Raw genomic sequence first — 13,725 nt, 5'->3', positions numbered from 1 at the left:
TTGCTCTGTTGCCCAGGCCTCCTAGGTTCTCCTGCCTCTGCCTCCTAAGTAGCTGGGATTACAGTCGTGTGCCACCATGCTTGGCAAATTTTTGTATTTTTAGTAGAGACAGAGTTTTGCCATGTTGGCCAGGCTGGTCTTGAACTCCTGAGCTCAGGTGATCTGCCCACCTCAGCCTCCCAAACTGCGGGGATTAAAGGTGTAAGCCACAAGCCACTGTGCCTGGCCAATATATGTATTTTTGTAAAAATCTATTTTCATTAGGGAAAATTTCAAATATACGGCTATAGTTAAGAGAATAACATACCTCCATGTACCTGTCACCCAACTTCAGCATTCACATTTTTGGCCGATCTTGTTTCTTCTATACCCTCACACTATTTCCATTTCATCATTTTGAAATAAATCTTAGATATCAGACAGTTACACTGGTAAATATTTCATTATGTTCAATATATGTATTTGGCAAAATATCCTGCTTTCTGCCTCACTTTTTAAAGAAGATACTGTGTTTTGAAGGGTGGCTTACAAAATGCTTTGTGATATTCTAAATACTGAGGCAAAAAATATGAAGTTAAATGTTTTTGAAATGAAGGCTGTCAACAGCTTTCATAGCATAGGCAAGAAGATTGTGGGGCAAGTGTGCACAGGAAGTGTGAGGCCCAAAGTGTCCTACGCTGGAGAGTGAGACAGAACGATCCCAGGGAGCACCATGCTGAACATCAAGCCTGACCTTACCCTGCTGTCACAGGAGATTAAGTGGCCAGGCTGGTTCTTCAGTCCTCATTTCTCAAAACACATACATGGATGTTTTCTATGATTATAGTTTATAGTGACCTTGTGCGGAAGCATTGAGCCAATTTATTATTAAAACTTGGACTAGGTAAACTATAATTTGTTTTCTGTGCAGGTGATAACCACTGGAGATAGCAAGAGTAAATGACAGTGCAGTGATGGGCAAATCTTACTTGTTTCTGTTTAGACAATCTGTATATAGACAGATAGTCAAACACTCTATATATATATACATAAAACAATAGTGTGTGTGTGTGTATATATATATATGTCTCAAAAAATATATATTTTGAGACAGGATCTCACGTTATCACCAGGCTGGAGTGCAGTGGCACCATCATGGCTCACTGCAGCCTTGAACTCCCTGGACTCAGGTGGTCCTCCTACCTTAGCCTCTGGAGTAGCTGGGACTACAGGTGCATGGCGCCATACCTGGCTAATTTTTGTATTTTTTATTATTTTTTTTAAGAGATGGGGTTTCATCATGTTGCCTAGGCTGGCCTTGAACTCCTGGACTCAAGCGATCTGCCTGGCTTGGCCTCCCAAAGCTCTAGGATTACAGGTGTGAGCCACTGTACCCGGCCTGTTTAGACAATATTAAAGCCATTGTTTATCTAGTGTTAGAGATTATATGTTATAATTTAGTACATGCTTAATTGAAGGTATTGGTGTAACCCCAAAATATATATTTTTCACATAACCCAGATTAGCAGTGGTATTTAATGTTTCAGTTATATCTTCCAGCAGATAACTGAATCTTTATTTTTATCGTAATTGGTGAGAGCTGGGAATCTTACAGCTCCAGGAGATGCCTGTACAGGAATTGTGTGTGATTCGCAATGTGGAAGAGCAGGGTCTCGCTGCTCTGGGAACCCTGCAAGTAGTTGAGCCCCCTGGTCACTCACTCAGCCTATCACTGTGGATGCCAGGCACTCTTGGGGAGTGCTCTCGAGCCCCTCTCAGGGTATCACCTTTTCACTGGCGATGGGGTTGGAGGAGAGGGTCAGACTCCTTCCCTGCCCTCAACTTGCCGGCTGCCCAGGCACACCCTGTGTGTGCAGCTTCAGCATTCCTGTGGCATTGGTCTCTGTGGTTTTTCTTCTTTTCACATGGCTTACTTTACGCCCTGTTCGCTCCACAATTGTTTGACTCTTTTCAAAGACAGGATGGAGGTACAGGAAGGAAATAACTTAATTTGAAGATTAAAATTCTGTTAATTTTAGAATGCAGTCTCTTCAGTTCTGGAATTGATTTCTTTTGGTTGCCCTTGGTCTTTGTAAGGAGCGTGACATTGCTTAAGATTTATATATAACCGAGTCAGTTTCTGCCTCTGTATTGTATTACTTTAGCTAAGCTTTTTCAAAGTTACTTTGAATAGTTGATAATAGATTTAGAACAAATGGGTCACCATTTTCAGGATATTTCTATTGCCTTTCTGGAATAATGCAGCTCATCGTTCTTCCAGGTGTCCTCTAATCAGCCTGAAAAGTGTTTTCTTTTACTTCATCATAACATTGGGCCTTTTAATTGAGACATCTGGCAGATGTCTTTATCATGACTTATTTTAGGTCTTTATCATGTCTTATTTTAGGTGGGTTGAGAGTTTTATTTTATTTTATTTTTTTTTGAGACAGAGTTTCGCTCTTGTTGCTTAGGCTGGAGTGCAGTGGTGCGATCTGGGCTCACCGCAACCTCAGCCTCCCGAGTTCAAGTGATTCTCCTGCCTCAGTGTCCCAAGTAGCTGGGATTACAGGCATGCACTACCATGCCTGGCTAATTTTGTATTGTTAGTAGAGACAAGATTTCTCCGTGGTGGTCAGACTGGTCTCGAACTCCCGACCTCAGGTGATCCGCCCACCTCAGCCTCCCAAAGTGCTGGGATTATAGGCCTGAGCCACTGCACCTGGCTAGAATTCTTGACATAGTACACAGTGGCATTATTTCCAAGGGTTTTTTTTTTTTTTTGGGAGACAGAGCCTTGCTCTGTTGCCCAGGCTGTAGTGCAGTGGTGTGATCTCAGCTCATTGCAACCTCTGACTCCTGGGTTCAAGCAATTCTCCTGCCTCAGAGATTGTCCTCCCAAATAGCTGGGATTACAGGCACCTGCCACCATACCTGGCTAATTTTTTGTATTTTTAATAGAAACAGGGTTTTGCCATGTTGACCAGGATGGTCTCGAATGCCTGACGCTCAGGCGATCCACCCACCTGGGCCTCCCAAAGTACTGGGATTACAGGCATGAGCCACCGTGCCCGGTTTCAAATTTTTAAAAGTAAGAAAGCAAAATAACCCCCTATGTCAGTGTTTCAGTATTTACTTGAGGGGGAAATTGTATCCTAACATTCCCTGCACCATAAGCTGAAATTTCAGTGCCAGTTCCGTTGCTTGTGTGTCCATCCAAAATAAAGACAAGTTTTTGCAGGAATGTCAGATGGCTGTGGGACAGGTCTAGACAGGAACAAAACTGGAGGCTTCGCATCAGAACAGACACCCGCCTAACCACATGGGGTTTGCCCTGTGAGTTGTTTGTCATCCTAGATTTTCAGCAAGAATGGGCTTTAGTACCGTATGTCACATATGAGGAGGTGCTCATTTTGTTAATCAAATCACATTGGTAATATTCATCACTACATTGTCATATGAAAGTTGAAAGTCTTGAACTTAAAAGTTCATAAATTCATTGTCAAATCTCTGGTTGGCTTTAAATGTCTTTTTGGAGGGGAGAAGGCAAGAGGAGCATGGATTGAAGGTTATATTGAAATAATCTGCTTGCTGTACGATGTCGAACAGGTCCAACTAAAAAGGTAGGTGGCGGTTTCTCTCGCACGAATACGAACATGTTTCTGGCCCCAGTTGTCAAACGAGTTTTGTGTTTTCCTTGTCTAGTCTTGTTGACCTGCTATTTGTTTTAGTCTTTTGATAAACAGGAAGTGTTGCTGCACTGCAGTCAGGAATGTAGTAAGTAACTATTAGTATTAAACAAGATGGGAGGGATGAGAAGGGATTTAACTTAAAAAAAGTAGAGGGGAATATAAGAAAATGAAATAATCCTTAAAATTTTAGAATTAAGGCCGGGCGTGGTGGCTCAAGCCTGTAATCCCAGCACTTTGGGAGGCTGAGACGGGCGGACCACGAGGTCAGGAGATCGAGACCATCCTGGCTAACACGGTGAAACCCCATCTCTACTAAAAAATACAAAAAACTAGCTGGGCGAGGTGGCGGGCGCCTGTAGTCCCAGCTACTTGGGAGGCTGAGGCAGGAGAATGGTGTAAACCCAGGAGGCGGAGCTTGCAGTGAGCTGAGATCCGGCCACTGCACTACAGCTGGGTGACAGAGCCAGACTCCGTCTCAAAAAAAAAAAAAAAAAAAAAAAAGAAAAAAAAAATTTTAGAATTAAAATTTATTTGGGGCCTTTTGAAATGCTTTTTTTCTCTTGAAACCTCTAATTCTGGATTTACATTTGTTTCTGCTGGTGGTGTATTACGTTGCTTTAGGTTTTTAGAACAAACATCAGAATTAATGATGACATGAACGTTAGACTTCGAGCACTAGCTTTTTCCATAAAGGTCTAAAAAGAGCTGTGCCCAAGTCTACCACTAGCAGAGATCTTATATGTGCCTGGCTCAACTCAACGTATCAGTATCTTGCAGGGAGAAAGGATGAGTAAGGACAAAACCACAAGTTCTGAAGGAGTGTATTATTTCCAGGCTTTTCCCCTGGTTCCAATACACCATGCATTTTTTAAATTTTTTATTTATTTATTTATTTTTGAGAGAAGTCTCACTCGTCCCCCACGCTTGAGTGCAATAGCTCAATCTTGGCTCTCTGCAACCTCCACCTTCTAGTTTCAAATGATTCTCCTGCCTCTGCCTCCTAAGTAGCTGGGATTAAGGCACCTGCCACCACGCCCAGGTAATTTTTGTATTTTTTAGTAGACACAAGGTTTCACCATGTTGGCCAGGCTGGTCTCCAACTCCTGACCTCAGGTGATCCACCCACCTCGGCCTCCCAAAGTACTGGGATTACAGGCTTGAGACACCGTGCCTGGCCAATTTATTTTTATTTTTGAGATAGAGTCCGTCGTATTGCCCAGGCTGGAGTATAGTGGTGTGATCACAGCTCACTGCATCCTTGGTCTCCTAGGCTCAAGCAATCCTATAGCCTCCACCTCTCGGTAGCTGTGACTACAGGCATGCACCACTATGCCTCGCTGATTATTTTGCCTTTTGTGGAGACATGGTCTCACTTTGTTACCCAAGCTGGTCTCGAACTCCTGGGTTCAAGCAATCCTCTGGCCTTGGCCTCCCACAGTGCTGGGATTACAGGTGTGAGCCACCGTGTCTGACCTCACTGTGCATGTTTTGACCTCCTCACCTTTGTCCTAGGATTTCTCCTGATTGAAAATAAATGACAGTTTCTTCATGAAGTGTTCTTTGTCTTTGGTGTTTTCTGTATTTTCTCAATTCCTGTACTGCTTGGTTGGCACTTAATTTCCATAATTGAGTATTGTTAATGACCTTTTCATATACCTATGGATTGCCTCCCGTAATTGATTCTTTTTTTTTTTTTTTTTTTGAGACAGAGTTTCACTCTGTCACCCAGGCTGGAGTGTGGTGGCGCCATCTTGGCTCACTGCAACCTCCATCTCCCAGGCTGAAGCAATTCTGCCTCAGCCTCCCAAGTAGCTGGATTTACAGGTGTGTGCCACCATGCCCAACTAATTTTTTGTATTTTAGTAGACATGGGGCTTTACCATGTTTCCCAGGGTGATTTCGAACTCGTGAGCTCAGATAATCCACCTGTCTTGGCCTCCCAGAGTGCTGGGATTACAGTCGTGAGCCACCGCGCTTGGCCCTGCAGTTGATATTTAAGTATTGTAGAACAGGGGTTTTATTATAGATTTGGCTATAACACTGTTATTCCATAACACAGTTATTTTCAGACTGGGTGTTTCGTTCTTAATTCACTGGTGGTGTGCAACATGCCATCCTGCTATCCCCACCTGCTGTCAGAGTACATGGTAAATATAGAAATGTGTCCGGTCACCTGCCTGCTAGCCCATGCTCTGATGTTAATGACAATGAAGGCACCCCTCCCGAGGAAATCTCAACTGCACAACCCCTACTATGCCCCAGTTCAGCAGGAAGCAGTTAGAGCGGTCGTCGGCCAACCTCCCCAACAACACACTTGGGTTTTCCTGTTGAGAGTGGGGACTGAGAGAGAGGACTAACTGGATTTCCTAGGGCGACTAAGAATCCCTAAGCCTAGCTGGGAAGGTGACCGCATCCACCTTTAAACATGGGGCTTGCAACTTAGCTCACACCCGACCAGTCAGGTAGTAAAGAGAGCTCACTAAAATGCTAATTAGACAAAAGCAGGAGGTAAAGAAATAGCCAGTTATCTATTGCCTGAGAGCACAGTGGGAGGCACAGTGATCGGACTATGAACTCAGGCATTCCGCTACCCTCTTTGGGTCCCCTCCCTTTGTATGGGAGCTCTGTTTTCACTCTATTAAATCTTGCAACTGGAAAAAAAAAAAAAAAAAAAAAAAAAAAAAAAAAAAAAAAAAAAAGAAATGTGTCCAGTCAGTAGTAGTAGCCACGTGGACGCTCTTCTCCATATTTGACTTTTCTTGCTCTTAGGAGGCTTTTCCAGTAATCTCCATGGGACCATGACCTTGCTTGCTCATAGTGTTTCCAGCACTTCCACCAGACTCTCAGGGTTTGGAGAGTTGTTCTGGGTGAATGGTGTCTACAGAGCTTTGAACTCTACGACTGCAGGGGAACATGCTTATAAATGCATGTTTAACACAGAATGTTGTAGAGGAGATTAGGTACGTTTAATTTTGTATTATGAGTTGTTTTCAAGATCTAATTATGTGTTGGTAGGAAGGGCTGTTTTATTTTTACTTGTGGAAAAAAGGCTGCCTGGAATGTGTTTAATTTTTCTGATATAGCATCATAGACTGGTAGAGCAATATAGGAACCCCAGAGACCATCCAACTCCCTCATTTCTATACAGAAGGACTTGGGTGCCCACAGAACCCCAGAGACCATCCAACTCCCTCATTTCTATACAGAAGGACTTGGGTGCCCACAAAGAGGAAATGACTTGTGCACTTTCAGGCCACTTAACCACAGAGTCATTGTATTGTCCTTTTCGTGGTATTGATAGGTAAGACTTGCACTCACTAGATGCCCTTGTCATCAAGGCCCAGGTCTCTTGCTGCGCACAATCTATCTGTATGTCTTTAAAGCAGTGGCGTCCAATCTTTTGGCATCCCTGGGCCACACTGGAAGAAGTGTTATCTTGGACCACACATAAAATACACTAACAATATCTGATGAGCTAAAACAAAAATTGCACCAAAAAAAATCCGATATTATTTTGAGGAAGTTTATGAATGTGTGTTGGGCCATATTCAAAGCCATCCTGAGGCCAGGCGCAGTGGCTCATGTCTGTAATTTCAGCACTTTGGGAGGCCAAGGTGGGTGGATCACCTGAGGTTGGGAGTTCGAGGCCAGCCTGACCAACATGGAGAAACCCTGTCTCTACTAAAAGTAGAAAATTAGCCGGGGGTGGTGGCGCATGCCTGTAATCCCAGCTACTCAGGAGGCTGAGGCAGGAGAATTGCTTGAACCCGAGAGGCAGAGGTTATGGTGAGCCTGGATTGGGCCATTGCACTCCAGCCTGGGCAACAAGAGCGAAACTCCATCTCAAAAAAAAAAGCCATCCTGGGCCACAGGTAGCCCATGGGGCCGCAGTTTGGACAGGCTTGCTTTCGAGCTTCACAGCCTACTTTGCTCCTTTGTCCCCTCCTCCCATCTGATAAGTTTATAGTTACAAGTTTTATTGTTGTTTGAGGTAGTCCATTTCACACTTTAATTACTAGTTGTGTAATTATGTTTTGCCTGAGTTCCCATACAGCTAATTTGTTTCCATGCTTCCATGCAGGATTTTATCAGAAACTTTGAAGTATCCTATGGAATATTACCAGTGCAGACTAGTTGTATTTGTGCTTGATGTATTCTCTGTTTTAATGTGTTGTGTTAAACTTCCTTTTTCTGAGACACCACGTACCATAATTTCTTAAAATAAATAAACTGAAGGCACAGACGTTACATTTCAAAGGTCTCCTAAGGGAATACTTTATAGGAACAGATAACTAACCATGTATGTAAGGAATTATGAATTTTATGGAATTAATTTATAAAATGTTTTTTATGTGTATTTTATAAGGTGTCTTGGAGCCCGTACTTTAAAATTCTCCTATTTTAAATGGATGCCTGTATTTGAAACTGTCCAGATGGCCTAGATAAAGTCTTGAGTCATAATATTAGGGCCTTTCAGAAAAATCTAAGTGCCAATAGATTTGGAAACAAAATAGGTTAGCAAGGGAATACAAATTGATCTTTGGCTTGAGATAACCAGTAACAGACTTCAGTGAATGTTTTGTGGTGTGGCGGCTGTGTTTAGAGGGCACTCTAGTTGCTTCATATGCTAGAACACAGATTCTAGGAGGGTGGGGCCCATTCATTGTGATGACCCTGCATCTAGTTCTGTGCCTGCCACGTGGTAGATGCTTCATGAATATTTGCAGAATGAATGAATACTGTGGCCTGTGGGACTCACCATGGTGATAAACTGTAAAACACGCACATCTTCAAGACATCATTTTAAGTGCTTTGGGGGGACTGGGCATAAGATAAAAGTAGGATTAAAGATGGTTATCTTGCAGAGATACATTTCAGCCAGGAACTGAAATGTGAGTAAGATTTCCGCAAGGGAAGAGATAGGGATGGCTTTCTAGGAGGCACAGACAAGCACATAACAGGTTTGAGCAACAGGGAGATTCCATGGACTTCATGGCTTGTATCTTGTCATATATGAAGGTACATTTACATCCCCTGTGTGTATGGCTCAGTCTGTGCTCATATTCTTTCCTCAAAGTTGATGCATTTGAGGGCTGGGTGCAGTCCTCAGCACTTTGGAAGGCCGAGGCAGGAGGATCACTTGAGCCCAGGAGTTGGAGACCAGCCTGGGCAATACAGTAAGACCTCGTCTCTACAAAAAATTAAAAAATGTGCTGGGCATGGAGGCGTGTACCTGTAGTCTCAGCTACTTGGAAGGCTGAGGCAGGTGGATTGCTTGAGGCCAGGAGTTTGAGCCTGCAGTGAGCTATCATAGTACCACTGTGCTCCAGCCTGGGTGACAGAGTGAGACCCTGTCTCTTTTTAAAAAAAAAAAAAAAAAAAAAAGGCTGGGCGTGGTGGCTTACGCCTGTGATCCCAGCACTTTAGGAGGCTGAGGCAGGTGTATCATGAAGTCAAGAGATCGAAACCATCCTGGCCAGCATGGTGAAACGCCGTCTCTACAAAAAATACAAAATTAGCTGGCCATGGTGGCGTGTGCCTATAGTCCCAGCTATTCAGGAGGCTGACGCAGAAGAATCACTTGAACCCGGGAGGCGGAGGTTGCAGTGAGCCAGGAATGTGCCACTGCACTCCAGCCTGGGCGACAGAGTGAGACTCCATCTCAAAAAAAAAAAAAAAAAAAGTTGATGTGTGTTCTTTGCTTACAAAGATGTCTGTGGTAATGAGACTCAGGAGCACTCTGTGATCTTATGGAAATCTTTTGAAGATACCATCATAGATCCCTCCCTTGGCTAAGAGTAGGAGTATCCTGTAAGGAGACAGGAACCCCACCTCAGACATCAGCAATCCTGAGGAGACATTGGGAACAGGCCCCTCCGTCCTCACAAGTGGCTGTGATCTAAGCTGTGCCGTGGTCTGGCGTCCACCCCTTGGGGCCACACTTAGGATGTTGGGGTGCTGTGGCACTTTAACTTGGACCCCACGCAGTGTTGGGTGTGCTGGATTTAAGTACAGAGGCCACGAGGTGCAGTTGGATAACTGTTTGTCTGTAGCTCCAAAGAGGAAATCAGAGGTAGGTGCGAGGCTTCGTGGGTTCATTTTTTCCTAGTAATAGTCCACTCTGTTATATTCATGTAGGAATATTTCTTCTGATGCAGTTGGGTTTCATATAGCCAGGTGTGAGGAATTAATCTTGTATGTCGAAGTCATTTGGGAGCCTTTCTTTATGAAAAATCAGGTCATTTTTGGATTAAGTAATGTGACAGGGAAGTGGGGAGCTACTTCGGGGTCAGGTTTTTGCTTGTTGGTTTTAGGATTCAGAGCCATTTCAAATTTATCATGTTTCAGTGAGATTTTTCTTTCCAGGTCAGAAAAATTCCTTTTGCTCTGAGTCAACATCTCTTGTTTGCTAGGGAGAAGTGAACAGGAGGGGGTAGGTCTTTCTTCTCTTAGGCTGGATGAGTAACCTTAAAGTTCTCCCAGGTTGGTTGTTTTGGATTATTTCTTTTATAAATAGGAGAGAAATAGTCAACATTTTAGTTAATTTTTAAAAATATCACCCAATACAATAGTTACTGGGCCTCAGAGGCCTCAGGGCAGATCTCTGCCTGGAGATGTCCGTGACCCTATTTTATGTTTATGGATTGTCTTTGTTTCTTTTTTCTTTTCCTTTTTTGAGACAGGGTCTCTCTTGTCACCCAGGCTGGAGTGCAGTGACGTGATAATAGCTTACTGGAGCCTTGACCTCCTGGGCTCAAGCGATCCTCCCGCCTCAGCCTTCCGAGCAGCGGGGACTACAGGTGCAGAACACCACGCCTGACTAATTTTATTTTTAAAATTTTTGGAGAGATGGGATTTCGCTTTGTTGCCCAGGCTGGTTTTGAACTCCTGGCCTCAAGCAACCTGCCTGCCTTGGCCTCCCAAAGTGTTCTGGGATTACAGGTGTGAGCCACCACACCTGGCGTGGTTGTTTTTTCTGCAGCTTTGAATCTAGCACTGCCTGGAGCATGGAATGGAATGTGTCTTAGATTGTTTATCTGTGATAGGCAATGTGGTGCAAAGCGTGACTGCTTCATAGTGAAGTTAGTCTAGTATATTACCTGGTAGATGATACAGCTTTCACTATTCTGTTTTTTTTCTGTTCTAAGAAGAAAAGGTTTTTATTTTAAAATTTATTTTATTTTTAAAAATAATTTCCACTTTTAATTAATTAATTTATTTTTGAGACGGAGTCTCACTCTGTTGCCCAGGCTGGAGTGCAGTGGTGTGATCTCAGCTCACCACAACCTCCGCCTCCTGGGTTCAAGTGATTCTCCTGCACTTAGCCTCCCGAGTAGTTGGGATTACAGGTGCCTGCCGCCACGCCTGGCTAATTTTTTTTTGTTTGTTTTTTTAATAGACAGGGTTTCACGATGTTGGCCAGGCTGGTCTTGAAATCCTGACTTAAAGCAATCTGCCTGCCTTGGCCTCCCAAAGTGTTCTGGGATTACAGGTGTGAGCCACCACACCTGGCGTGGTTGTTTTTTCTGCAGCTTTGAATCTAGCACTGCCTGGAGCATGGAATGGAATGTGTCTTAGATTGTTTATCTGTGATAGGCAATGTGGTGCAAAGCGTGACTGCTTCATAGTGAAGTTAGTCTAGTATATTACCTGGTAGATGATACAGCTTTCACTATTCTGTTTTTTTTCTGTTCTAAGAAGAAAAGGTTTTTATTTTAAAATTTATTTTATTTTTAAAAATAATTTCCACTTTTAATTAATTAATTTATTTTTGAGACGGAGTCTCACTCTGTTGCCCAGGCTGGAGTGCAGTGGTGCGATCTCAGCTCACCACAACCTCCGCCTCCTGGGTTCAAGTGATTCTCCTGCACTTAGCCTCCCGAGTAGTTGGGATTACAGGTGCCTGCCGCCACGCCTGGCTAATTTTTTTTTTTTTTTTTTTTTAATAGACAGGGTTTCACGATGTTGGCCAGGCTGGTCTTGAAATCCTGACTTAAAGCAATCTGCCTGCCTTGGCCTCTCAAAGTGCTGTGATTACAGGCATGAGCCACCGCACCCGGCCTCAGCTGTTATTTTAGATTCAGGGATGCTCGTGCAGGTTTGTTAATAGGTGTATTGCTTGATGCTGAGGTTTGGGGTACAATTGATTCCATCACCCAGGTAGTGAGCATAGTACCCAATAGCTTTTCAACCGTTTCCCCAGCCTCCCTTCTCCTTCTTGTAATCCCCAGTGTTTATTGTTGCCATCTTTATGTCCATGTGTACCCCCTTGAAAAAAGTCTTTTATCGTGGGTGTTGCGACAGTCTCTCCCTTCCTAATGTGTCCCCTGGTAAACTTGTTGGAAGAGTCAGTGCGTCCTAAAGGGAAAATACGGATTTCCAGGTCAGCGTCTGAGCCTACGCTGTGCTCGACTGTGACGTTACATGGTGTTGATCTCAGGCAAGTCAAGTGTCCTATTCCTTAGTCTCGTCTTCTACAAAATACAGCTGAAAACATTGATCTTGCAGGATTGTCACACAGGAAAGCAGGCATCGTGTCAGAAGTGCTCTGTAATCACAGTGAGGGTGAAGGAATGGAATGGATTAGGAGGTGGGCGCAGCACCAGGTGCCTGCTTTCATGGTGCTGATGGTTGTGAAGCTTGCAGATACAGATTCGAGTTCTGGAGCAGAATATCCTGTAGGTCCACACTGTGGTTTAGGGACTTAGGCTTGGATTAGTCCATATTCACTACCTGCCCTCAGTAAAGCCTTCTGTTTTCTGTCTACCAGTTCATCAGGTAACAATACTACTCACTGTTCATACCCTTCCACCTTCTTAGATCCATTAGGACTAGAGTGGGGAGAACTGGGTTGGCCAAGGTGAATTTTGGCTTGCTGTCTTTTTTCTGGGGTATGGGTAAGATATTTATCGGGGCTTAAACTCACTTCTTCTACCCAAGATTCCTGGCAGTCACGCTGGGGACCCACCTCTGCAGGTGAGGATGAAGGTATTCATATTGCAGTTTGGGTTCATTTTCATTGCAAGGGAAGAAGAGTATCTGGATGTCTTCTTTCCCCACATCTGAAATATTCTCTGGAATGTAAACTAGAATAATCGCACAGCATTTCTTGAGCCAGCTCTGAGGGACAGGATAAAGGGTGAATGGGGGCGATGATCCTGACATGGCCTGGCATGTCCACGCATTTCTTTTGGCAGCTAGGAGAGCACAGGCCTGTGTTTGTTGATCATATTATCCTAGAAACTCTTGTGTAAGGTCTTCTATACCCAATAGGGGTATTATTTTTATTTTTTTCTAGGATACACTAGTTATGCAACATAGTGCTTTGTTCTTTGTTTTATGCTAAAAAAAGCTGAAGATGGCCCCTGCCTTTGGAGACCTTATCTAGAGATAAACAAAGTACCATGCATATACAGGAAATAAGCTATTAAGTGACAAATGTGTTCTAGGTAAATATTTATTTATTTTGAGCCAATCTCGCCCTGTGCCCAGGCTGGAGTGCAGTGGCACCGTCTCAGCTCACTGCAGCCTTCACCTCCTGGGTTCAAGTGATTCTTCTGCCTCAACCTTCTGAGTAGCTGGGATTACAGACGCCCACCACCAAGCCCAGCTAGTTTTTTGTATTTTTAGTAGAGATGGGGTTTCACCATGTTAGCCAGGCTAGTATCAAACTCCTGACCTCAAGTGATACACCCGTCTCGGCCTCCCAAAGTGCTGGGATTATAGGTGTGAGCCACTGCACCTGGCTTAGGTAAATACTTTAGAGTTGGAGCACATTTCATAGGGGGGAGTTTTTGTTTTTTCTTTATTTAGACATGGGGTTTGGGTCTATTACCCAGGCTGGAGTGTGGCGATGCAATCTTAGTTCATCTTTTGCCTTGAATTTTTGGGCTCAAGTGATCCTTCTGCCTCAGTCTCCAGAATACCTGGGACTACAGGTGTGCACCCTGACACCTGGCTAATTTTTAATTTGTTTTGTAGAGATGGAGTCTTGCTATGTTGACCAGGCTGGTCTTGAATTCCTGGCATCGAGTGATCCTCCTGCCTTGGTTTCCTG

The 13,725-nt window shown here is 43.8% G+C and overlaps 2 protein-coding genes across 25 annotated transcripts in view; one reads left to right on the top strand and one right to left on the bottom strand.

Moving 5' to 3' along the window:
- PARD3 (par-3 family cell polarity regulator) overlaps nucleotides 1-13,725 on the top strand; it is a 717,622-nt gene that overhangs the window by 96,883 nt on the left and 607,014 nt on the right. The window lies entirely within an intron of this gene.
- CCNY (cyclin Y) overlaps nucleotides 1-13,725 on the bottom strand; it is an 876,528-nt gene that overhangs the window by 861,867 nt on the left and 936 nt on the right. The window lies entirely within an intron of this gene.

The sequence above is a fragment of the Macaca thibetana genome, chromosome 9 (assembly GCF_024542745.1).
Source record: "Macaca thibetana thibetana isolate TM-01 chromosome 9, ASM2454274v1, whole genome shotgun sequence".
In the NCBI taxonomy this organism is placed as follows: Eukaryota; Metazoa; Chordata; class Mammalia; order Primates; family Cercopithecidae; genus Macaca; species Macaca thibetana.
Note: the sequence above shows the minus strand (reverse complement) of the source record. Positions and strands in the feature narration are given on the sequence as shown.